Below are 25064 nucleotides of genomic sequence, written 5' to 3' on the forward strand. Positions count from 1 at the left end.
CCTCTCTTTGTTCAGACACTGGTGCTGGGCACCCAGGGATCCTGTTGTAAAGACCCTGGGCCATGTGGAGAGGCTGTTTAAGTTGTCTGGCTGACAACCCCACTTCAGGTCTTAGCCAGAGACGCATCCATCTACCACCACAAATGTGAGTGTGTGAACCTACGCATGTCCCCAGCCCCAGATTTTGAGCTGTCCCAAATGGCCCTGAGTAGAGCAAAACTGTGCCATGTACACTGAGCCCTTCCCAGATTCATGGGCAAAGAAAGTGTGGTTGTTGTTTTAAATCACAAAGTCATACAGCCATGGTCACTACAACAATACCAAAAACTAGACACAACTCAGATTCCGTCCACAGATGGTGGTTTGCCTTTTGCAGGGGCACTGGGGAAATCCTGGGCTTGACTGGGAAGAGAACACAAGACATCTTTCTGGGGTGTGGAAATATTCTACATCTTGATAGAGATATGAGTTACACAAGTGTATGCATTTCTTAAAACTCATGTCATTGTACATATATCTATGTGTTTCACTGTATATAAGCTATGCCCTAATTTTAAGATGTTTCCATGACAGTACTAATGACAATTTGTAAGATAAATTTTTCTAAAGTGTCTATAATAAAAACAAATTTCAATTAACTAGGTTAGAGCCTAGTTACCATTTGAAGATGCAAAGCGTATTCAGTCAAAAAAATGAAGATTAAGAATTATAGAGGTATGTCAAGCAGTAAATTAATATAAATATGTTATTTTCTGGATCTTGTGACGTTTGCGGTACTTAGCTTTGTATTTTGTTATTTCTCACTGTAACAATATATTCATTTCCTTATCTAATTTTGGATTATTTTTCCTTGAAGAGGATATACCTTTAAGGTCCCCAAATCTAAATCCACTCCTACTCTTACTAGATATGCTTCTTCTCCACATCTTCCCGGACTTGATCATATAATTGATGTTGAGAACTCTTGTCATCCTCAAAGAAGTCTGCTCCCCCAGGAACAGCAAGCTCTGGCCATGAGGCAACAACCAGTGTCAGAAGATCAACCTTGAATAAACGTAAGGTGTAGTTTCTGGCTGCACTGTTGATATTATACCCCCCAGGCAGAGTACGTAATATTCCATTCCTCCTTCCTTGCCCTCCATATTCTCCTTTATTTTCTCTAATTTTTTCTCTATTTTCTCTATCACTTTCTTCTCTGCTTCTCCTTTTCTGTCTCTATTGCTGCTCCCATTTCCATCTTCTTAGCCTCTGTCTCCATGCTGCTACGGCTTAGTGAATCTGTAGCTACATTTCAGAGACCAAGAGACCTGATTTGTATGATAGAAATGTCTCAGAGTTGGCATAAAATATGAGTCCCAAATCACCCTTTGGAAAAGTGAGGGTATTCACAAAAGAATGAAAGAAAAAGTAACATTACCCCTTAATCATTTAATCTGAAGTCACTGAAAGGATCAGTGGTGAACTAACTCTATAGGTGATCTGAAATCCTGAACTCCTGCCCTATTTCTTTTCATTACATCAAATCTCTTCACAAATGAAAAATTGAGCTTTTTTTTTTTTCTGGAAAGTTCTATAACCATATATCCATTTGGTACCAATCCCCAGCTGTCTGATTCGCCTTAGGGCACAGAAGTAGTTCATATTAAATTCCTTCACTTGTTTCTATCTTTAAAAAATTAGTTTAACACTCCAGCAGTAAAACTTCACAAGTTACAGAAATAAAAATAAAGAGGGATTATGCTTTTTAAAATTGCCCACAGAATGCCAGGAGAGTTTTTAAGAGTAATTAATGTGAACGTGAGAATTATTGTCAATGAAAGCCTTACTACTTTTCTAGTTCTCGCTTTTATTTCCTAGCTGCTCTGAAACCTTTAATTTTTTTTTTTTTTTTTGCATAACAAGCAATGTTTTGGTTAAACTTCACTACATAAATGTGCACAAAGGAATAAATAGAAAAGGGCACTCACAGTTTGTTGCGTGTTTTATTAAACCAATTAAATAATTTATGGAGAGAAGAAATCAAGTTAACTACCACAGGAGAGAAAAGGGAAGACAAAGCCTTTTGTGCTTGAGCCAGCTTCTGCACAGTTTCACAGGTGCCTCACAAATGTGATGTCATTTTAATTGGGGCAACCTCTCCCACACAAAGACAAATGAAAGGGCCCCTTTTAAAATAAACCTTGTGCCTCACACAGGTGGCCAAGTCTAAAATAAACCTCCGGACGACATCTCAGAAACAGTTTTCTAAAGAAACGTTCTTCTCTGGCAAACCAAAGAGTAAAAAAAGTGAGGCCGAATGTGCTTTATTGAAGAAACATGAAGAATGGGGTTTTTCTGCTTTGACTACAGTGAAGGGCATTATGCCTCAACTAGTATTTCATAATACAATTAAGAAGCATGAAGACATTTTTTTCTTGCCTTCCTTCAAATTGATTTGCAACAAGCTCCGAGTACAAAAACTGGCTTGCATCCAGAAACTACGCAAGGGAGCATGACTTTTTTTTTTAACCACAGCCCTTAGCCTCCCAATGGTCTGTCCTTGATTTCTTTGGAAAGCACAGATGTCCCTCCATCTACTTAGCCCCTGGGAATACCTACCAGCAGCTGCCTTCCAAACTTGCCACTCATTCCAGTATTTCTGTTCATAAAATGTATTACAGCCACCTTGTCCCTACTGTGTTGTTTTCAAAGCAGAAAAGGTATAGTCAAAGCAAAGAAACCCCGCTCTTCATGTTTCAACAACAAAGAGCATTCCGCAACCCATTGGGCATTTAAGACTCTTTGGTTTCCTCTACTTTCTTTCATGAGTAGGTGGTGGACTTTCTCTGTCCTTCCACTGCGGGAATGAGCACTGCTTTATAGGCTACCTAGACGACGCTATGGCTTTCATGCTTGGCTTTTAATTATCAACTAACTGTTCTCAGCTTTTTATTATCTTTTTCCAGAGTATCTGTTGAACCGAGAAATAGCCGTCCAATTCCATTGTCAAAGTTACGATCTTCCCCATATTTCTCAAGGACCGGAAACATCACACGAACCAATTCCTTCTACTGTATACTATCCCAGTTCATCTCCTGGCAAAGTTTTAACAATTACACTGCTTTCTCTCTTATGCCAGGGGTGTTTTCACCTGCCACCATTGCTGGAGTCTCTACGACCCGTTGGGCAGTGTCATACAGCTTCAAATTCCCACACCAGTGCTTCCTCTCTTTGGCCACTCTGGTACTATCTGTTGCAGTTTGGGTAGCCCAGAAAGCCAACTCTGATACAGACATTAGTCTGCAGGGGGATTTTAGGGAGGGCTCTTGGATTCAACATCAATGGAAGGGGAAGGATGGAAGCAGGAATGGACAGAAGGAGAAGTCAAGATGTTGGGCAGTAATGGAATGCTTCAGCTGACCATGTGAGGAGTTTGCAGATGAACTGACCTTTCAGAGGTGGCCCACGGTGGTCCATCTGTCAGTTGCTTTGAGCTGCCCTGGGAAGGGTGTGTGCACTTGGCTGAGGAGGCTCCTTTCAGCTGAGGTAATCTTAAGGCATTGACAGATGAGGGCTAGCTGCCCACACTCCCGGCAGCTGAGACGATAAGTCCTTGGAAGGATTCTGGGTAGTACTCACAATCCTCCCTGTGATTTATAACTTTTATCATTATATAATGACCCTATCTGAAGTAATGTCATTCCCTCAAAGTCTATTTTATCTGTAATTCACTTGACAGCATGAAAAATTCCAACATAACAATACTATCTATATGGAGTAAATAACTTTCTACCTCTTCCCAAACAATACAAGGAATTTAGAATATTTTCATCCTAATCCCTCTTCTTGGTTTAAATGACTTTTTTCTTTAGTATTTAACTCTCTTATTTTTTCTTTTAAATCCACAAGATAAACCTTAAAATTATTGTTTTATATAGTCAATTTGGGTCATTTGTTTTTTTATAACTGGTTGCTTTTAAAATTTTCTTAGATAGTGTGGTAGTTAGACTCAGGTGTCAACTTGGCCAGGTGAAGGTGTCTAGTTCTATTACTATGGACATGAGCCAATGGTACTTGAACCTCATCTGTTGCTCATTACATCTACAGTCGGCTAGGAGGCGTGCCTGCTGCAATGAATGATGTTTAATTTAATTGGCTGGTGCTTAAATGAGAGAGCGCAACATAGCATAGCCCAAGCAACTCAGCATACCTCATCTCAGCACTCGCAGCTCAGCCCAGGCCTTTGGTGATGCAGAAAGGAATCACTCCAGGGAAAGTTGTTGGAACCCAGAGGCCTGGAGAGAAGGCTAGCAGAGATCATCCTGTGCCTTCCTGTGTAAGAAAGAACCTCAGTTGAAAATTAGCTGCCTCCCTCTGAAGAACTATACATTAACTAAATAAATCCCCTTTTATTGAAAGCCAATCCATCTCTGGTGTGTTGCATTCCAGCAGCTAGCAAACTAGAACAAATATTTTGCAGTTTCATAGACACTCTCTAGATAAATATTTTATTATATATTTTCTGCATTTGTAGACTCATATCTTTCATCAGTTCTTGAAAATTATCAGGTGTCATTTCTTCACATATTTCTTCTTAATCACTTTTCTCCTTGCCTCTTTCTGGAATGCCAAGTAGGTACATGGCAGAACTTCTCTTACTATCCTTCATGTCTCTTTTTTTCCTTGGTATAATATCTCAATTAGTTTTTTTCTCAGTTAACTTTTTTTCAGATTTATCTTCCAATTCACTAATTCTCTACCTAATTGCTTCTAATATGTCTATTGCATTTCTAATTTAAATTATTTTTCTTCCTAAATATTGTATAGGGTTTCCTTTCCTTAAATCTGCCTAGTAATTTCTGATAGTCTCTTATTCTTTGTTTGTCTTCAAGTCCCTATTTCACTTATGTAAACATATTTAATTTACTAATACATCTCAATCTGAGATGGTCAATATCTGCAGTATTTTTATGTATGATTCTACAGTTGTTTGGAATGGCTCTAGCTTATAGCAGCTTATCCTTTTCAGAAGTTCTGTAATTTATAAATTAGTGAGTTCTATTCTTCAGACTTATATCTGCGAGTTTTTTGAGATATTTTTCCAGAGTTTGTTTGTATTTGCTTCTGTCAAGCTTAGGAGAGGAGAAGCGGTTTATTCCTACCTGGGCACTACTTTAAACTAAATTTTCAGCTTGGAGTTTTTGAGCTTCTTGGGGATAGTATAAATTCCTTCTCCAAACATACATGAAGGTGAGCATATGGTTAGGAATTCTCATGGAGAGACATTTCTCCCTCTATTCAGAACCAATGCTAAGAAGTAAAATTTCCTTACCATGGTCTTCAGTGGGTTAGACTTGTTTTCAATTCACTCTCTGAAGGGATTGCACTTTAGTGATCTCTTACCCATTATCCCACCTTGGGTAAGCCCTAGACTTTGTCACCCATTCTGAAATAGGTGTTCCAAAAAAACCAAAGCTCCATCCACCAAAGACCTGCATTTGTCAGAAACAAGGAACTAATCTCTTGGGATTCATGCCTCCACACCCATTTTACATCTCAGGATTTTATTTTCTTGCCAATGCAGCTATGTAATGATAAAACATTTAAATTATTTTACCAAGCTTTTTTTTTTTTTTTGACTAGGAGGGTTTTTCAATATCTAGTATATTGTATTATTCTTATTCACTCTTAAACCCATTCTAATCTGGCTTCTAGCCTTACCAAATTAAAACTGTTCCTGATTTTGAAATTTTTCTGTCTTGAAGCCATTGCCTCACTTAGCTTTGCTACCACACTACCACCCCCCACCTCTCTCATCTTTTTATAAATTCCCTTCCTTGGCCACTCATTCTCAGTCTTGTATTATTTGTTTGCCAAATGCCATCAAAATACCTAAAAGGTTTACAAAATACCTTAAAAATGTATTATTTGTACAAAATACCAGAAAGGAATGAATATTTACTGATACAATTTCAGTCAAATTGGCTCCTTATAGGATGCAGGGGACATTTCTAGGTCTCTAATATCACATTATGTTGACAGGTGTCTTCTTTTCCATTTTTATGGATGATACGTGTCCAGAACACAGAGGTAAGTCCATCTCAGATATGCCTCAAAAATTCAGACCAGGCAGTTTCATTAGCTACTACAACTGCTCTAAGAAAGCTGGATGGTTTTCCAAAATCAATGTAAGAGAATAACAAAATTTTAAAAGGATGGATGCATGAATGAACAAATGAATGGTTTCTAAGGTTCTGTAGCATATTTCATTTGTATACAACCCCTCCTCCTTCAGATCTGAAGTTTTCAAATGTGAGCTGGCACTGTAAGGTCGCAAGGCTGAGAGGGCTCTCAGACCAGTAACATGGTACATGGTAGGTACCTACTGCTCCTGTTAATTCTCTTCAGAATAAACTCCTGAATCCTAGCTAGTCGCATAGGTTAGCCAAAATGTGAGTGCTTCTTTTTAATCTTCCACTTCACGGAGAGGGTATGGCAAGAGTTTGTCAGTAGAATGGAGCCGACGGTTTTGGAACCATCAAACTCAGAGCACACAATGGCCACTCTGCATACACAAACCAAATCTAATGTCTAGACTTGAGATTTTGCACGTAATAGTGAAAAGCTTTCAGTCCATATCAATTGTAACTGGTTCAAATAAGTGAATTTATCTTATGAAAGATACTGTCGTAAAAGAAAATCCTGAATTAATAATTAACAGCTATGACTAAATCTAGGTGCACTCCATTATGGGCCCCTGTAAATAACAGAACGAGATTGTGCAATTTGAAAGAAAACAGCATAGAACAACAAACAGGGGAAACATTAGTATTTGGCTTTGGAAGCTGGCTACTTGTGGGGGCAAAAGATCAAAGCTTTAGGGTATTCATTGCACTCTTTATATTATTTGAAGGTCAGGAGGAGTTTTTAATAACGTAATTTAGTGTTAAGGCACTTTCAATTGCTTAACTTGATTAGAATCCCTGCTCTGCTCTGCCATTTATTAGCTGCGTGAACTTGAATAATCAACATTTATATGTTTCAGTTGCCCCATCTTAAACGAGAATAATAACAGAAAGCTACTTCATGTTTTACTTATTGATTTATTTAATGCTATGTGCCAGGATTTGAAACATGTTACAGGTATTAACTCATCTAATACTCATAACCCCCTGAGGTGGGTATTATTATCTCCTCTGTGAAGATGAAGACACTGGGGGAAAGCGAGATTAGGCTACCTTGCCCCAGCTCACGTGGCTAGTTGTAATTTCATTTCCAAAATCTGACTCCGAGACCCTGAACTGCATTGCCTCACCTTGCAGGGTGAACGGAAGGGCAGCACTTAGAACAGGGCCCAGCACAAAGGAAATGCTCAATGGATGGTGGTTAATAGTAGCCCCATCAACCTGCCCTCACAGGACAGGGCTGCAATTGCAAGTGCCTCACTAAGGATGGAAAGAAATGAAACCTGAACGGGCCTGACCCACAGGGAAAGCATATTGTGGGGGCTGATGAAATGTTAATTAAATCTGTGTTCCAGTTTGCTAGCTGCCGGAATGCAATATACCAGAAACAGAATGGCTTTTAAAAGGGGGAATTTAATGAGTTGCTGATTTACAGTTCTAAGGCTGAGAAAATGTCCCAATTAAAACAAGTCTATAGAAATGTCCAATCAAAGGCATCCAGGGAAAGACACCTTGGTTCAAGAAGGCCGATGAAGTTCAGGGTTTCTCTCTCAAGTGGAAAGGCACATGGTGAACACAGTCACAGTTTCTCTCTCAGCTGGAAGGGCACATGGTGAACACGGCATCATCTGCTAACTTCTTCTCTTGGCTTCCTGTTTCATGAAGCTCCCCGGGAGGCATTTTCCTTCTTCAGTTCCAAAGGCCTCTGGCTGGTGGACTCTGCCTCTTGTGGCTATGTCATTCTGCTCTACTCTCTCTGCATCTCATCTCCAAATGTCTCCTCTTTTATAGGACTCCAGTAAACCAATCAAGACCCACCCAAATGGGTGGAGATATGTTGTCACCTAATCCAGTTTAACAACCACTCTTGACTAAATCACATCATCCAGGGAGATGATCTGATTACAGTTTCAAACATACAGTATTGAATAGGGATTATTCTACCTTTATGAAATGGGATTTTGATTAAAGCATGGCTTTTCTAGGGGTCATGCATCCTTTCAAATCAGCACAATCTGAATATCTGGTCCCATTGTCATTTCCTGAGAGAGCAGCAGTGTGTGTATGGGTAATAGAGATGAAATGATGAATTTTTCTCTGGGAAGGGAAGGGGCTGCCTCCCCACACTCCCCTCCTTAGGGGACTCTGAAAATATAACAGAAGCCCATAAGAAACCCAAACTTTTGATTTTGCAGTATCAATTTGCAGTCCATTTGAACCTGGGAATTGTAAATATTTACCTCCAAAATTAACTCAGAAGTCTCTGGGGAAGTATGCAAGAGACAATCACAATGGGCAACCATTTATCTCTCAAAGAGATAAGAAAATATTTCATTGTGCTTTCTTCTATTTTGCTGTATAAAGTTATGTGAAATTTTGGGGGTGCAAGTGTAGTTCAGTGGTAGACTTTTCACCTGTCATGCAGGAGACCGGGTTGGATTCCCAGCCTATGCACTTCGCCAAAAAACAAACAAGCCGAACAAATAAAACAAAGCCAAAAAAAATTCAACAAATGGTGCTGCAATAATGGGATACTCCATGCAAAAATAATGAAAGGTTACCCTGCCATATAGCATACCAAAAAAAAAAAAAAAATGATGTGAAATTCTGTCCAAACTTTGAAGTCACTTTTGTGCTGCTTTTCATATATGTAAATCTGCCAATAATGAGCTGTGCTTTCTCGTTCTTCTCTATTTGTAAGGAGGGATCTTTTGTTGACAGAATTGTGTTATTTCCCCAACAGGCTACAAGGGAGTGCATTTACAATATTCTTTCTACATTTGTACGTATTGAAAATTCTCCATAATAAAAAGAAACAAGATGATGTTTGATAATATAAGGTACTACAGCTAGATAAGAACCAAGACATATCCATCAACTTTGGCAAGTAGGAGGTCACAGGTGACCTTAGAGAAAACAAGAGACGGGAGAATGAAAGCTTTATTGCAAAGGAGTGAGCAAGAGAAGAGAAAGTGAAGGCAATGAGTAGAGACTGCTCATTTTGAAAACATATGGCAGAGATTTAAGAGAGAGAGAGAGAAGGCAATGAAGATGGAAGAATGCTTTCAGGATAGCAAATCTAGTCGAGTTCATTGGCAGAGAAAAATGAGCATGATGAAAGGGAGAAATTAAAGCTGTAGTTCCAAGGAGAGGTAATTGATGGGCAGCATCACAGAGGAGCTGTGAAAAAATGGGCCCTGGACTTCCCTCCAGTCTATTTTCTAAAAAGCAATGGGTCATGGCCTTACTTTTGTTTTAGTCAAATTTAGAATTATCACAGATATAACCTATATTCAATGAACAAAATTTAGAAACTATAATAAGCAAAATTTTTAAGGAATGTGGATGATCTCATTTTTTCTATATAACTATCCAGGCTGATCGTTTTATGCTTGCTGTGCATATATATTAATATACCCCAAAACAAACATGCACGTATATGGTCACAATGTGCAATTTTACAATCTGATTTTTCTCATTTAATGAATTGTGAATGCCATTCTACACTAATAAGCAGAATGATCTTTCTTAAACAGAAGCTAGAGTTTCTCTTCTCCCTTGTTTAATAAAGCATTACACTGGCAGAATATTGCAATTTTTAAAAGTCTTAACCTGGCTTTCAGGCCTTGAGAAATCTGGTTCCAGCCTCCCCTGATACTTTTCTGCCTCAATCGCTTTGCTCCCAACACTCTTTCAGTTCCTCACACACACAGAACTTCCTTGGTTAGATTTGCTATCCCTCTTCTTGGCTTGTCCTTCCCTAAGCAGTGCCTGCTGGATGCTTCTGCTCCTTTGGGTACCTCCTGTCTAGTCAAATGAAAGTTGTTTCCCTGGATGGAGACTGTATTAGTTAAGATTCTCTAGAGAAAGAGAATCAAAAGGAAATATTAGTAAATTTAAAATGCATAAAAGTGTCTCATGTAACCCTGGGAACACTGAGTCCAAAATCTGCAGGGCAGGCTGTGAAGCCACGACTCCGATGGAGGGTCTGGACGAACTCCACAGGAGAGGCTCATCGGCCAAGACAGGAAGAGCCTGTCTCTTCTGAATCCTCCTTAAAAGGCTTCCAGTGATTAGGTTAAGCATCACTCATTGCAGAAGACACTCCCCTTGGCTGATTACAAATGGAACCAGCTGTGGATGCAGCTGACGTGATCATGATCTAATTCTATGAAATGTCCTCATTCCCACAGACAGGCCAGCACTTGCCCAACCAGAAAAACCGGTACCACCACCTGGCCAAGTTGACACATGAACCTGACCATGACAGAGACCATGTTTTGTTTTCTTTAGTTCTGATTATCTGCAATCCTAGTGGGGGCACCCTGTGAGGAGAGTGCTATTATTTTTCCTGTTTACAGATAAGGAATCTGAATAAGAGGTTAAAAAAGTGGTGGATTTTTCCAATCTAGGACCCCTCACTTCAATAATGATCGAATCATTTTCCCTTAATTTCCAGGAAAAAAATAAAAGATACAGGAATAGTTTATAAATTAAGCAGACAGACAGTTTTGAAGACAAAGAACAAAATAAGGGTCTTATCCTCCCAGTTACCAAAACACTATAAAGCTATTGTAATTTGGATGATGGGTTATTGGTGCAGAGATAGAAGATGGGCCAAAGAACAGAATACAGAGCTCAAAAAATGGGTCCATGCCTACTCAAAAATGTACTCTGTGGCTGACACAGTATCCAAATCACTGTAGAAAAAGGAGGATGGACTCTATAACAAATGGTGTGTGTGTGTGGCAGAGAGGGTTGGGTCTGTGGGAAATTAGTTCCCTACTTCATACCATGAATTACGGAAAATACAAAAATATATTTCAAGTGGAGTAAAGCTCTAAATGTGAAAAACTGTAAAATATTGGATGAAAATATAGAGTAACTTTTTGACTCCAGAGTAGAAAACTTCTCAAACAAAGCCAAAAAGCACAAACCACATGGGAAAAAAATGATAAATTTTTCCGTCAGTACCCAAGACTGCAAAATTATACACTGAACATAAAATACCAAATACAATTTTTATCTATCATAAAAACACTCCAACAAGAATTATTACAGTGGTTTGTGGAAGTTTTCATAAATCACTTAATTTAAACTTTATAAAAGTTTCATATTTGACCTCTTTAAATCCATCACATTTTGTGATAGGTACAGTAGAAGCTCTATCAATATCTCCTCTCAAATAGAGAAAGATATGAAGTAAGTTAAACAGAAAGATGATTCTTTGATGCCTTATGACCTGGATTCTTTTCTCTTTATCCTGTGAAATGAATGTGTGAAAGGGCGTTTATTTCCGAAGAGAGCAATTTCCTTTCATGAAAAATCCTCTGAACTCACAAAAGGAACCGGCAGGAGAAAAATCAGCTCAACACTTCGCATCAGGCAGGAAGGTAAAGGGTCTTCCTGGATTTCTAGAACCTGTAGCCCCTCCCCTTGAATTCCCACCCTCTGGTTCTTTTTTTTTAATCCCTCTTCAGAAGTGCCTTTTTAACTTGTCCATCCTGCATAAGCTCTGTTCCCACTCGCCGGCTCCCACATCCAGCCATCACTAAATAATTACAGTTGCTTACTATGAACTCTGCTCCTAGGCCATTTTAGTTTATAAAAATATTTCTCACAGAGTTCTCGCCTGCTGTGCAAGAGACCCAGGTTTGATTCTCGGTGCCTACCCATGCAAAAAAAAAGAAAAGAAAAATCTTCTTAAAACATTTTTCATAAAAATGAAAAAAAAATATTCCTCAATAGAAAAATAAATAACAGAATCCATGAGACATCAGGCTTTAATCCTAGAAATAAACCTGGAGTCCTCCCTACATCTATTAAGTGCTGATTTCATTCTCACCTCCCTCCGTCCTTCTTACCAATAAGGTTAAATATTGATCTCACAATATCTAACTGAAAACTCTAAGCGATTTTTCTTTGCTTCCAGGAGCACGTAAAAAAAATTCCCACCTGGAATTAAAGGTCCTCCATTATGATTTGTCTCTACCTGTTAACTTTATTCTTCTCTTCTTTCTAACCTGTCAAATCAAGTTGCATGCTTTCGGCCATGCTATTCTTGCTAGCCATCCCAGACTGGTCTTCCATCTTTTTCTGAAAGCCATTTGTGTGTATCAGAGTCTTCACGCTCAGCATCCCTAGTTCCTTTCTAACATGTGCCTGACGCTGCCTCCATCATAGGAGAAAACTGGCTGGAACTTTCATGCTGGTTATCACAAACTGACATGCTCAACACAAGATGAATGTATGACAAATTCAAGTAGAGGATTCTAAAAAAAAAAGAGGTAGCCGAGACATAACTCACCACTGCCCTCCTACCAAGTCTGACTTGTCTACCTACCTCTTCTTAGTCGAAAGACTGCTTGGAAGGCCAACAAGCAGAGAGGGAACTCAGTCAGATGGATGGAATTTGCATTCAAGGGAGTGGCTGAAGCACAACAATGTAAACAGAAACTAAAAGGACTGCTCCTGAGGACTTGAGCAAGTTTAAATACAGCACAAAAAACATTCTCTAGACCTAAAAGAAAATAAGCCTGTGGCTTATCCTATGGATGAACTGGAATAACATTTTGAAGATATTCTTTAAAGCATGACAAAGAAATACAAAATAGTAGAAATTATGAGGGAAAAAAGGAGATGAAGTATAGATCCTGGAAGTACTTGCTTACCTTTCCTATAAGACTTATACAAAAGTATAAGTTTGTTACTTTTCATTTCTTTAATAATGAGGGCATATAAAGCTATAAATGTCTTTCAAATTCATCTTTCACAGTGTCCTTAGATTTTTGTATAAAGTGTTCTTTTCATTGCTTTATACTCCATAATTTTTTATTTAAAAATTAATTCGAGAGTCATCTGGGAGTATGCTTATTTTCCAAATATACAATTTTTAATCATATTTATTTTAATTTTATTAGCTTATGAAGAAAAATATAGCCTTTAAAATATTTACATTTTTTGGAATTTGCAGCTACATATACATACAATTAATATTTATAAATGCTCAGAAGTCATATTTTTAAAATATATTTTCTACTTGACCGTTGTAAGTTTCTTTCTATGTATCTGTTCCATCCAGTTAACACTCTGCATTTTAAATTTTTAAATATGAAATTTCCCTATATCCATATTCACTTTGTCTTTTTTTTTTATGTGGGCAGGCACCGGGAATCGAACCCGGGTCCTCTGGCATGGCAGGCGAGCGTTCTTGCCTGCTGAGCCACTGTGGCCTGCCCCATATTCACTTTAATGCATTAGATTTGTCCAATTTTTCTTCTGCTACTAAGTATAAATGCTTAATAAAGCATTATCAAATAGAATTCAGCAATATATCAAACAATTAAGACTGTGACTAACAGAAATGCTCATTTCAAGGATACAGGGGCATTTTATTAACACAATCTTTATATCAACATAATCAGGAATTTTATCTATATAATTATATCAAGAAATGAAAAACATTATAAGATAATATTAATAGATGCTGCAAATGCATTTGATAAAATTCAGTAACCATTCCTAATAAAAACCATCAATAAAACAATACTTAAATATAATCAAAACTATTTACTAAGACCCGAGAACAATATTATCCCTAATGGCAAACCACTAAAATAACTTCAATTAAAATCAGTTATCACAGTTATTACTCAATGTTTTCTTAGAAATTCTAGAATTTCTAGAAGAAAATGGAATAATTGACATAAACATTAGAATATAAGCAAAAAAATGTCTCTTTTAGTTGACATGAGTGACTAGAAAACTTAAGATATTCATGGAAAATCTAGTAGCATTAATGAAAGAAATTGGCAATGTGTGCAATACAAGATAAATATACTTAACCACCTCAAGAAAGGAAATGATGTTGAAAATGACAATCAAAATAATAACAAATACTTAATATGAATAAATTTAGTAAGAAAAATACAGGGCCTTAAATGAAGAAAAATATCAAGTTTTATTGAAGGACATCAAATATGAAATTATGAAAAGATATACTATATTCACAAATAGGAAGATCTAATATGTTAGGAATATAATTTTTCCAAAATCATTGTCATTCTAATTGAATTTTCAGTAAATTTTTTTTATGTTGAAATGGGGGGCAGGGTACAATTTAGTTGGATAAAATGATTTTAAAGTACCTGAGAATAGCTGATAAATTTAAACTTTATAAAAGCAATAGTTATATTAGGAACAATACATTTTAAACATAAAAGTTCAGGATTTTTAACAATTTGAAACTTTGGGTCAGAAAACAGAAAGGAATGATTTATGTAAAGGAAAACATAAATCCTGATTTCTACTCCCTCCGTCTCCAAACTAAACCTGCTCCTCTTTCTTTTTTTTTTTTATATTTTAAATTCTTTATTTCTTAATGCAATGCATAATTACATTAATTTTATTATAAAGCTGTGCACTTATCAACACAATCAACTTTTTTCTTTTTGTAAAAAAAACAAAACCATATATACAAAAAAGCAGTAAATTTCAAAGCACATTGCAACAACTAATAGTAGAACAGATTTCAGAGTTGGTATGGGTTACAATTCCACAATCTTAGGTTTTTATTTCCAGCTGCTCTAAGATACTGGAGACTAAAATAAATATCAAAATAATGATTCAGCATCATACTCATTTGTTAAACCCGACCATCTCTGTATAACTCCACCATCATCTTTGATCTTTCTCCCACTCTTTAGGAGTATTTGGTCTATACCTACTCTAGCTTTTTCATGTTAGAAGGGACTACTGATAATAGGTGATGGGGAGATGGAATCTGCTCCTCTTTCTGACTTCTCCAGCTCAGTTAAAGATGCCACCATCAGCCCAAACATAATCCAAATATAATCCAAATCCATGACCTCCTCTCAATACCACTATCTCAGCCTAAACCACTCTCAACTCTAACTTGACTATTGCAATAACATTTGACAGGTCTTGCAGCTTTAAGTCTAACCCCTCTCCAGTCTGAGCTCTTCAATTCCAGAGTCCTTGTCTTCTAAAGGCGACAAATCTGGTTCTGGTTCTCATCTCTGTTCACTTTCTGTGCCCCAGCAACAATGGCCTTTCAGTTCTTTGAACGTAGCAAGCTTGTTCCAGCCACAGAAACTTCTCACCTGCTGGTCCTCTACCTGCCATGCTGTTCCCCTGATCAGGACATGGCTGGCTCCTAAGCATTTCTTCCTTAGATAGGCATCCCTTGGCCACCTTTCACCTCATCCTAATTTAATTATCTGGAGAGCACTAACTATTATTAGATCCTTCTTGCATGTGTTTATCTGTTTGGTCAATGTTTATACCCCATGAGAATGTAAGCTCCAAGAATGAGCAACTTATCTCTCTTATTTCGTCAGTACTAGTCTTCAGCCTCATATAGCAGGCATTCAATGGATGTTTGTTAAATCAAAAAATGAATGCTTGACCAAAGTTTTCATTCTAATTTGTTTTTCTAAGAAACTGTTGAACCTCAAATAGTAAGTTTTGCTTTTAAAATTCATTAAAGGAATGTGCAACACACATCATATACACAGGGCTTTATTATTTCAAGAGTTACCATTATAGTATAATTTCAGGAATTAAAAAAAAATCTAAATGAAAACAGTAAAGTCTTGCCTTATGTATCTGCGGTAATCATCATCAAATATAGATTGCCTTCATCTCCAAAATATCAAAAGACTGATTAGCAGCATCTAACATTTCGACTGTAGGAGACCTCGACATACATGCTTAATGGGGTATAATGATTCATATAAATTAGCTGCCACATATTTCAGAGGAGACATTAATTTCTTCACCTCCTATTTCTAAAATGAATAACTAAATCCCAAACTCACCCTCAGTGAGGTTATCCATCACCCACAAAGCTTGATGATGTCAAAGAAAAGGCCTCACTGAAATTATGTCCCAGGATTGGGGCAAATAGGAGACAAGTAATGGAATGAACAAGATGAAGTTTCTCAAGCTCTGAGTAAGTTCTCTGGGAGGCAAGATGAACAGTTTCTCATGCTCTGAGTAATTACTCTGAAGGCTCGCCTCCACTGCTATGGTTGGTCCCTTGATCAGGTTGCCTGTCTTCCTTCTGACTCATGGGATCCAGGAAGTGGAGGGGTATTTCTAATTCACATAGAATTTCTCCAGTCTTGAAGATGTTCCTGAGCATTCCTGAGGCTGCCTGGTCTCAGTCCCCAACTTGGGTAAGTTTATCCTCCAGGCTTGGCTTCTCAGTACAACAGGCAAGACTAGTTGTTAGTGCCTCGGACAGGTTACTTGGCACTGCAGCTACCATTTGTACAACTACAAGAGGATGCTGCCACCAAGTTGGTTTGTACCTCTTACTTCTCATCCTCTCTGGTCCCAGGACTCCAACATCTACCCAGTCCCCTCTCCATATGCCCCCGTACCCAGCCCTTTACCTTGCCTCACACTCAAGGCATACTGACATTTAACATCATCAGGATGGCCATTTCTAGGAAGTATATGCTAGCAAGAGACAGGAAGAAACAAGTAGCTTAAATGAAGACCCCCTTTAAGGCAGTCCTGAAACTGGAAGCTGAATGACAGAATGCACTCAATAGCTGTACAAAGCTGTTCTCTTCCAACAATATCTGCTTTAGAACAATGCTGTAGTTTCTAAAACAAGTAACTTCAAGTAAAAATTGTAGAATAACTTTCTGGGCCCTTTTCTAAAAAGCAAACCTGGCAATATGCTACTAACAATATGCCACAAAACAGTCTCCTTTCTTTAGCTATCAGTGATAGCTGTTCAAGTTCTTATAACAATATGAATTACAGACACAAGGGGTGGGAGACCAAGATTTTGTCTGCATAAAAAATCAAACCTGGAGAAATCTAGAAGCTAAAACAATGGGAGATGTTAGTTATGGAAAACAATATGAAACCACAATTTGAAGATAAAGAGCATGTTCTTCCCCTAAATTTAGCTTTAAAATTTGCCTTTGAGGATAATGTATAAACAAATCAGCAACCTGGGGGAACTGGAAAACATGTTCAACTTACAGTTTCCATCCCCCTCTTAATGATTAAACCCAGAAATGAAATGATTTACTCTTTCATATGTGAAGAAGAAAGATGATGACAGTTTCCAATGTTTTTGGACTTCAAGAAGAACTGAGACACACAGGGAAGGTCATTCTCCAAAAACCCAATGGCATCAGAACACCTTTCATCCCTGAAAGGCCCAGGAGATGACGAGCTCGGCTACCTCATGTACCCCAGGCTGCATGTACCCCAGGATTTGGTCATTTTAGGTGTTTGAGGTTCAGGCTCTGTGCACCTGCTTGTCCAAATAAGCAGGGGCCTCCCAAGGGCCAGTGTGTCCCAGAACACATGTCCTCCAGCCCCTCACCTGACCGCTGAGAAAACATACCTGGAGGGACGAGCAGCAGGACTTACACAGGGTGAGCCCATGAATTTGGTGCCTAGAGCAGAATGAGACTAGTTCCCCTGCATCTCAGCCCAACATTCTCTCTTCCAAGTTCCCCAGACCACCTCAAACTGACCGACGTCCAGAAAGGCATCAGCAGATATCCTGGAAACCAGTTCCTTTGTTCATGAATCTGACTTTGATTTTGAAAGGGAAATATCCCAGCATTGATACTCAAAACCAAACACAGAAGACAACATATACAATACACAGCCGCTAGATCTGACTGAAAATTCTCTCAGAAAGCCAAATACCCTCTTGTATTTCTTGGTTTCATCTATCTAGTTGGTCCATAATCTCTGTGATTAATTTATAATCTAATTTGAAAGCTGAGAGGGAGGCAATATCATGGGAAGGAGAAAAGTCCAGACATCCAATTTTGAAAAATAAAATCCAGCAGCTCAGTGTCTCTAAATGATAACTACTTGCTTCAAACTTCCATAAACTTATAAAATAGAGGATCATTCTCTAAACGTTCAGCCAGTTTTGTCTGGTTGCTCTCCAACTTGTAAAAGGCTAGCAAATTATTATTCACAATTAAATGTTATTGAAGACTCACTTTCCAATTAGGGTTATAAATTATTAAGTAATAGTGCATGGCTACTTGTGTTTTACAAGCCATTAGTAGCAGCTTTATCTGCCTCATGAGGTTACAATGGTGAAGGTCAAGTGACCCTAGAGACCCTGAAAGCACATTAATAACCTGGTCTGATAAATAGCTATGAGGTCTTCCCGGCATTCATAGCTGGAAAATGTTTAACAATGAGATTTTAATGGATTTTAAATTGGTTTTGTGTATGTATCCATAGTTCTGTATTTTAAAATAGAGATTATGTAAGAAATGGAAAACAGTACAATGTAGTATTTTAAAAAAACACACTTATATGGAAGTCGGTATACTTGCATCCTAGGTTATTTCTGCCTCTTCCGGCTAATGGGTCTGTGTTGATCTCTTCGCTTCTCCGCATCTCAAACTCCTGCTCAGCAAGGCCAGGTGACCTCAGGCTTCACCAGCCTAGGAATCGTCCACTTGCTTCTCATGGTTTTACTTTTTCCCTTTACTCCAGATGACTGTCGTTGTAGTTTCCCTCCTCAGTGTTCTTTGTAGGGAACTATAAATGGCAGGACATAAGATAAACAGCAGGATTTACTGGTAGAAAGGAGGCGCTTAGGAGAATAAAATTGATTTTGGTCGATTTCAGGAAGCCTTGCCTTTGTAAGTCTTGCTGAGTCCTTTGTACAGATTGGTCTATGGAGTTCAGAAGTCAATAGCTCTGGCTGTGTTTAAAATGTTTAATTCTCATTTATTTGACTTTTTGCTTAATTCCCTTCTAGAGTGTCCTTCCTCTACTTGGTCCATTCTTGAACAAATGAGTGGCCATATATGTGAGTGCAGCAACCCCAGCTTAGGCCAGTCCTCTCTGAACAATTTCTACAAGAACTTCTTCCAAGTGTCAAAGCAATCAACGAGTGATCAGGAAGTATTTATTGAGCACCTGTTAGGTGCTCAGCCCTCTGGATGATATGAAGGGGGATGTGAGAGACATGATCACTGTTTGATTATGATCAAAGTATTTGCAGTCTTATATGAGAGACATAACCAGCAACCTGAAATCCAAGTAAATGACAGTGTCAGGCATAATGCCTGGCATAGGAAATATTCAACAAATGCCTGTTGAGCTCCCCTGAACCACACAACTTTCAGAAGGGATAGTAATGCTATAGGAAGTTCTGCTCTGACCATGACCTGAATAGTTTCCTTGGTTTGGGGTACAACTCTTTAAGGGTGTCATTGAAACGAGAGAGAGAGAGAGGGCATCCAGGAGAAGAAGATAATGAGGGTGAAGACTCTAAAATCAAGAGCTGCCAAGATTAGTTGAAGAAAGTGGAGCTGCTGAGCCTGGAAAGCAGGGCTGGAAACAGAAGACTCATAGTCATATTGGAATATCTGAAGGGCTTATATGTGATATGCTAAGAAAAAAAAAAAAGAAAGAAAGAAAGGAGGAGCTGAGGTGGAGAGAGTTTTCCATGCTTTACAAGAAGGCAAAAGTAAATACGGTGTTAGAATATTAATTAAGATAGTACCAGGGAAGAAAGGGGTGGGGAAAATGAATATAATTTCACCCATCACAACTGTCTCCTCACACCAGCCCAGTGAGATGTATTAACATTCCAGAGGAGAAAACTTTGTTTTACCTATTGGAAATAGCATGTTAATACATTCAGTTAATTGCACAAGTTGTGCAATATAGTTTTTCTGTAGTAGCAGGTAAACGATACTACCATGAAGATAATTTTAAAAGCAAAAGCTTACATGTGCCATTACACAGAGCACATTTGACCTCTGCACATTCTAACCGGATTTAGTTACCATAAGCCCCTGAGAGAGAAGTTACGAGATAAGCTACCATCAAAGTGTTAACCCAGAGGGTGGGGATGCTATTAAGATGATGCATATCCTTTTTAAGAGATGCTTTCTAAATCCCAAATCTAACCTGTTCTCATGCTAAGTGCCTTATTACTCCAGGCGATTAGAAGAGAAGAAAGTAGGGAGAGGGAAGTCCCCAGTCACAGGCTCTTGATGGGTATGAAGGACTTAGAGAAGGGAGGCAACTGACTTCACTTAAACTGAGTGGAATAAGGTGGTAAAAGGCACAACAATAAGAATAGACATCAAGCTGCTCACAACCCGGGGGAGACAACAAAGCTGAACTGAGCAGCCAGTTGCGGGGCTGTTGGAAATAGGGCTGGGGGGTCAGGGGTTGGGGCAGCCACAGCAGGAAAAAGACACAGGCAACTATAGCAAAAGTTTAACTCCAGAAAGGGTTAATACAAATATAGAATAACATCAAGACCTCTATTAATACAAAAATATAATAATTTAAGATTTCTATTAATAAATAGGCAAAAGATGTGAATAATGAACTCACAGAAGGAAAAATACAAATCAGAAACAAACAGATATTTCTTAAATTAGCAATTAAGAATTAGAAATGCAAATGAAAACCATAACACAACAGTTAAATGAACCAAAATTATACAAAAGAAGAAACTTAATCTAGGCAAGATTTAGGAGAGACGATAGCATTTATACAATGTTTGTGGCATTTAAAATTGGTATAATCCTTTTGGAGGGTAATCTAATAATATATCCAGAATGCAAACATACATTATATGCAAATATATACATACCTATATGTACATATATACACACATATATATTCATAAATTGATCACAACCTTTGGCTCATTAATTCTATTCCTGGGAATTTCTCCAAGAGAAATAATTGAAAAGAAAAAAAGCCATTTGTACAACAATATCCCCAACCATGTCATATAAGCAAATAGTGGGAAACAGTCCAGCCATTATCCTGTTATTGGACATTTATTTATGGCACATAATCAATGGGACATTATGTGACCATTATAAACAAAATAGCAAAAATGTGGAGTAACAGGAAACTGTTTATGAAAGATTAAGTGAAAAAGTAGAACACAAAATTCTATACACACTGATGATGACCATGTAAAAATACACTACATATGGGTATATTCGGACATGAATCCTGAAAAGCAAAGACAGTTCTATCAGGAAGTGAGTTAAATGTGAATTCTTTTTTTATGATGCGTTAACATTTTGAATAGTATTTTAATGAATTTCTTTCTTTGTTAAGAAATTAGAGAATGCTGGTTTTTACATAGGGAATAAATATGATAAAAGCAGGATTGGGAGGGATAAAGCACTGACAGTCATCAAGTTCAAGCACGGGGTCGGTGCAATGCTCCAGCCTGGAGGGCACAAGGGGTTAGAACAGGGTACAGAGTAAGAACAGAGAATAAAGGATGAACATGGAGAATTTACAAGAAAAGCAACACCCTCAGGGTTGCCTGGTTCTGTAGGAAAAAGGACTGAACCCATCTCTCTCCTAGCCTTGGTAACTAATGGCTCTATTCATTTATTCAATAAATACTTATTAAGCACCCTCCATGTGCCAAGTGCCTGGTTCTACACATTGAGGCTTAAAGACAGAGTTCCTGCTCTCATGGAGATTACAGACACTCCTGTGGAGGGAAAAAAGATAGTATCATGGTATGCTAACTGCAATGTAAAGGATAAAAATAGAACAATTTGTCTGAAAGTAACTGGATGGTTACGTTAGTTTGGGTGGTCAGAGGAAGTGTTTTAGGTATGAATCATATAAAAGATCAGAATGGCAAGAAGTGGCTAGTTATGCAATTTCTGAGGGAAAACGTTCCCAAGCAGAGGGGAATGGACAGTTGAGAGGTCTAGATTTAAGTCTAGCATTTTGCAGCGCAAAAAACCAAAAAGACCAGAAGGATGAAGCATCATGATCCAGAAGCCCAGAAGGAAAAGGAGGACAGGCTGAGGCAGGGTACAGATCATGAAGGGTTAAAGGGATTTGGATTTTATGTTAAGAGGATGGAAACAGTAGAGAGGCATAATTTGATGTATTTTTTAAAAAAAGATGGCTAGTACCAGGTGAAAAATGGATTGTAGAGAACAAGAGGAGAAGCACAAATTCCTGTTAGGAAGCCAAAGGAGAGAAAAAATGGTGACCTGGACAAGTGTGATGATAGTGGAAGGGAGATAAGTGAACTGGTGAGAATCTGTCCTGGAGATAAAGTCTACAGACATTCTGGTGGGTTGGACAGCAGGGCCACAGGAGGAGATATGCTCTGTGGGGAAGGAGAAATGGAGAGAAAAAAAGGATGATTCCAAATGGATGGAAAGCTGCCAGGAAGGAATAAACAGCAGCCAGAGCTGATGCCATGAGCCAGCACTGAGCTGGTAGAAGGACCAGACTGGGGAGGCCTTATTGTTCAGTGTGACTACCCAATTTGGTAATTACAAAGTACTTTCTCAGCGAGAAAAGGAAAAACATAATTTTCCAGTAGAAAGAGTAGTGGCTTATGAGTTAACTACGGAGCCCTTGAAATGCTACCAGCCTACAGCTTCTGGGGAAGAACGTACCCTAGTTTAGGTAACGTTTAAGGCAACAAGGTCTAGGAATCCATCAGCCTTTTATGCATGACCTCATTGATCCCCACAAAAATCAATCAAGCTTCTAATATCCATATTGACAAGCCGTGGAAAATAAGTCTTCTTGTGTTTGTTTTCTCTTTAGTCCCATGGGAAATGCTCAGACCGAAGGGAAACTACTTAAAGACCACCACCACACTAGTTTTCTCTTATTTCCATTTATAGAAAGACATTGAGATTTCACAGAGGCCCGCAATTTTTAGTAATTTTCAGTATGGAGCTACTCTGTGCTTCATTTGGGAAACTGAGCTTCCTGGAAAATAAACTTTATTGTTTATGGAGAACAGTGTTTGAATCAATATCAAGAATAAGAAGATATATTCCTGCCACCAAGTAAAAGACAGTTTATGTAACATTGGAGTGTCATACTTGCCAGCTTCTTGACTCCTACCCTAAAAATTACCTTACAAAGCAGAAAAACTGCTCTAAAACATCAGATGTAGAACGTTTAGCACAGTTGTTCTTTGAATTAATTTTATATTTGGATGCAATTTTATGATCAAGACAACCCACAGAAATGTTTTTCAGACATTTTTCAACCTTGAGATTTTAACTAAGCAGATGGATGGAGCAAGGAACTGAAAAAAGAGCTTTCCCCATGTAGGTCGTTGGTTCAAACCCAACCCAAATCAGCTGGAAAGCAATTACCATCTGCTGATCTTTATGAAATGTACTGGTGGGCTAAATTCAATTTCTAGCAAGGAAAATAAACAGCTACAATTGTGGGGAGCCTAGATGAGGGCCCAGGGATTAATTAGTTGTCTCATGCCAGGATGGTTGCGTGTTATCAGAGATGCATGGCTGCAGGACCAACTGAGAAATTTCATAGACAATACATAAGAGTAACAAAAGCAAATTGAAGAGCACATACATCTATATATGTACCTATGTGCAGCTATGTATGTAAACACACATACATCTATATGTGTATATACATTATGTATTTATATAATGTGTATTTGGATACATACACATTAATTTTGAAATATCATAGATCTTCGACATTCTTAGGTTCAAACAGTCCCAGTTCCAAATGTTGTGAACAATCTTAAAGATTCACGATGTGTACTTCTGTAGACCTTTATCATTCACAGGGGATGTATCCCCAGACATTCAAGAATCTCATATTCACCAATGTACCTCATGCATATAATTTATTCATTTAAATGAATAAATTTAAATGATTAAGCAATCATACTTGCTTGTTAAACCTACCTTCTCTGTGTAACTCCACCATCACCTTTGATCTTTCTCCCACTCTTTAGGGGTATTTGGGCTATGGCCATTCTAACTTTCTCAAAGGGGTTATGGTAATATGGGATAGGGAGATGGAACAAATTGATGTTCTGGAGAGGCTGGCCCCTCTAGGTTTCAGGATTTATCTGGTCCAGGGACCCATCTGGAGGTTGTAGGTTTCATTTATGTCATAGTGACATAATCCTATGTGACATATCCATAATCCATAGTGACATATGACATCATAATCCATAGTGACATATGACATAAATGAAAAAAATAAAGTGACTCCATTAGGCCTTTCACAGAAATGTTTGCATGTGTTCTTGGCTTTTCCCACATTCCATTTCCATCCAAAGTCATATGGTTCCTATGCATATCCTCATATCACAAGTGAACACCTTTTGCGCTTTTGCTAAAATTTAATCCCTCCCTTGTTGAACAAGGTCCCCTGAAATTCGCAGTTTTATTAAGTTGGCACATTAATTCATGCACATGATGTCTGAAGAAGTCACCTTGACAGTAAGCAAGACTAGCTAATTAATTGCTCAATGTCTTTCCCCCAGAGCAGCTTTTTATTTCTTTGTCTCTAATAGCACAAAGTTAAGTTTTGCTGAATTTTATGGAACAACTAATATATAATAATATTCAAAGATCTTCATGTTCTGGAATTTTTAGGGATCTATCTCTAGATCAAGGATCTGTAGATACAGGTACATTGTACTATCCTAACAAATGGCTGGAAGTTGGTTAAAAGGTGACAGCTGCAACTCTGCAAGTGAAACCATTGCCCTCCCCTCTACGTGGACATGACATCCAGGGGTGGAAGTCTCCGTGGTGGGGTGGGAGATGACTCCCAGGGACGAGCCTGACCCTGGCACCTTGGGATCAACAATGCCATCCAGACCAAAAGGGGGAAAAGAAGTGTAACTAATAACATATCAGTATCTGAGAGAGTTCAAATAGAGTCGAGAGTCTACTCTGGAGGTTACACTTACACAAGCTTCAGTTAGACATTGCCACCTATCATAACCTGCCAACCCCCAACTAGGACCATTCCTGCAGCTCCTAAAGAACAAACTAGGACAATATATGAGATTCTACAAAGTTTCCATGTACTAGGGTAACTTTCCAGAAACCTACAACCTCCAGA

At 38.2% G+C, this 25064-nt stretch overlaps 1 long non-coding RNA gene across 1 annotated transcript; it reads right to left on the reverse strand.

Annotated features, from left to right (window-relative positions):
• Positions 1 to 4178: 4178 nt before the first annotated feature.
• On the reverse strand, positions 4179 to 24081 carry LOC143665370 (uncharacterized). Its single transcript, XR_013166918.1, has 3 exons — positions 23891 to 24081; positions 18494 to 18725; positions 4179 to 4311 (listed from the first exon to the last, which is right to left on the reverse strand). It is a non-coding gene; the product is annotated as an uncharacterized LOC143665370 (long non-coding RNA).
• Positions 24082 to 25064: the final 983 nt, after the last annotated feature.

Source organism: Tamandua tetradactyla, chromosome 21 (genome assembly GCF_023851605.1).
Source record: "Tamandua tetradactyla isolate mTamTet1 chromosome 21, mTamTet1.pri, whole genome shotgun sequence".
In the NCBI taxonomy this organism is placed as follows: domain Eukaryota; kingdom Metazoa; phylum Chordata; class Mammalia; order Pilosa; family Myrmecophagidae; genus Tamandua; species Tamandua tetradactyla.